The sequence below is a fragment of the Octopus bimaculoides genome, chromosome 5 (assembly GCF_001194135.2).
Source record: "Octopus bimaculoides isolate UCB-OBI-ISO-001 chromosome 5, ASM119413v2, whole genome shotgun sequence".
NCBI classification, from domain to species: Eukaryota; Metazoa; Mollusca; class Cephalopoda; order Octopoda; family Octopodidae; genus Octopus; species Octopus bimaculoides.
The window spans coordinates 98,390,627-98,393,153 of NC_068985.1; the positions used below are offsets into that span (position 1 = coordinate 98,390,627).

The 2,527-nt window shown below is 38.4% G+C and overlaps 1 protein-coding gene across 1 annotated transcript in view; it reads right to left on the bottom strand.

Annotated features, from left to right (window-relative positions):
• Nucleotides 1-816: 816 nt before the first annotated feature.
• The window catches only part of LOC106883079 (TLC domain-containing protein 5), a 49,623-nt gene continuing 47,912 nt past the window's right edge, over nucleotides 817-2,527 (bottom strand). The window contains exons 5-6 of the transcript XR_001411066.2: nucleotides 1,078-1,167; nucleotides 817-909 (exon numbers count right to left, since the gene is read on the bottom strand). The gene's annotated coding sequence lies outside the window, so the exon portion shown is untranslated. The remainder of the gene's footprint in view (nucleotides 910-1,077; nucleotides 1,168-2,527) is intronic.

Here is a 2,527-nt window from a genome sequence, read left to right on the forward strand (position 1 = left end):
ATCTCTCAAATCACACCCTAATCTTCTTAACCAAAATTAAAAATAATATTAACCTTTTAGTATTTAGATTATTCTACCAAATGTGATGCTTATTTATTCACCTAGTATTGAGTTAATCCTGCATTATCTCGTAGCTGTGAGATTTCTGTGATATGAATCTTTACTTTGGAAATGATATTGTGGGTTAGGTTTAAGAGGCTGGATCTGAATGCTTTTGAACATAAAATTGGTCAAATATTTAGGGTGGAAATGGCTACTTTGAATGCTAAAATGTTAAACAATGTAGTCCAAGAAACACTTAAGGAGGAGATTGTTGTAATTTAAACTCATTGATCATAAGATTGCTCAGTCAGAGCAATAATAACATTCCCAGTAGGCTGGACAGTAAAGCTGATCTCTGCAGGATTTGAACTCAGTTCTCCTCAATAAGATTAAATATTTTTTAATTGTTTCAGTGATTGGACTGCAGCCATGCTGGGGCACTGCCTTGTTGGGTTTTAGTCAAATAAATTGACCCTGGTGATTATTTTAAAGTCTGGTATTTATCTTTTATTTATTAGCCCTTTGGTGAACTACTAGGTCACAGGCCTGCAAACATAGTAACATTAGCAATCAAGTGGTATGTGGGAGGTACACACAGACACAAAGACACACATACATCTGCATACATACATTTATATGCACACACACATACACACAATATATATATATATATATATATATATATATGTATATATTGTGAGTGTGTGTGCAATATGCTTTCTGTCAACCAAATTCACTCACAAAGCATTTGTCAGCCAGGGCTATTTTAAAAGACACTTACCCTAGGTACCACACAACAGTACTGAATCCAAAATCATGTGTTCCTAAAGGGATCTTCTTAACCACAGCCTGAGTCGACATACAACACTAAAATTCAATAAAATTTTGTATAAATCTTCCAACAGAGCATCATTTTCCTTTTAGCTCAACATACAATATATTGCTCAACATTCACATTAATTTTCTTCCTTATATAGCAGATTATACTGTGTATTCTACCTTTATATACACCCACACCTGTAGAATTGTACCTACCTTCCTGCTTATCTTCTTTCACACATTTATATTTACAGAGAAGACAAGCTTTTTTTTCTGAAGTTCAAGGTTTCATACAAAGAGGAGAACCTGAAAGCATATATTAGACAAACATTTAAGCCTTGAACAGACAAACACAGGAAAGCACGCATACGCCTCACACATATATAAAAGTTCATATATATTTGCATATACGTACACACACACATTATATTTCTATTCACATGTAAGAGTGTGTGTGTGTGTGTGTGTGTGTGTGTATGAATAGACAGACAGGCAGAGAAATAAGTAAAGAAATAACAGAGAGACGAAGAGAGAGAGAGAGAGTGATAACTATTCAGATACACAGACATATAGTGAGTAGGAAATCTTGTAAGGTAAAAGATTATAGTTAAACCAAAGTTTAAGAACAGGAAACAGAAATACCAATAATATACATAAAACCATACATGTATGAATGTATGTATGTATGTATGTATGTATGTATGTATGTATGTATGTATGTATGTGTGTATGTGTGTATGTATGTATGCATGTATGTATGCATGCTTGCATGCATGTGTGTATGTATGTATATACGTATGATTGTATGTGTGTAGTGGAGGCGCAATGGCCCAGTGGTTAGGGCAGCGGACTCGCGGTCATAGGGTCGCGGTTTCGATTCCCAGACCGGGCGTTGTGAGTGTTTATTGAGCGAAAACACCTAAAGCTCCACGAGGCTCCGGCAGGGGATGGTGGCGAACCCTGCTGTACTCTTTCACCACAACTTTCTCTCACTCTTACTTCCTGTTTCTGTTGTGCCTGTAATTCAAAGGGCCAGCCTTGTCACACTGTGTCATGCTGAATATCCCCGAGAACTACGTTAAGGGCACACGTGTCTGTGGAGTGCTCAGCCACTTGCACGTTAATTTCATGAGCAGGCTGTTCTGTTGATCGGATCAACTGGAACCCTCGACGTCATAAGCGACAACATGCCAACACACAACATGTATCTGTGCATGTATATATGCATGCATGCTTGCATGTATGTATGTATGCGTGTATGTATGTATGCGTGTATGTATGCGTGTATGTATGCATGTATGTATGCATGTATGTATGCATGTATATATGTATGTATGTATGTATTTATGCATGGATGCTCTTCCTAACGCCAACCACTCCGAGAGTGCAGTGGGTGCTTTTACGTGCCACCGGCATGAAGATCCAGTCAGGCGGTACTGGCAACGGCCATGCTCAAAATGGTGTATTTTACGTGCCACCTGCACAGGAGCCAGTCCAGCAGCACTGGTAACGACCTCGCTCGAATGTTTTTTCACGTGCCACCAGCATAAGTGCCAGTAAGGCAACGCTGGTAACAATCACGCTCAAATGGTGCTATTATATATTTATAAATATGAATATAAGGGTGTGTGTGTGTGTGTGTGTGTGTGTGTGTGTGTGTGTGTGT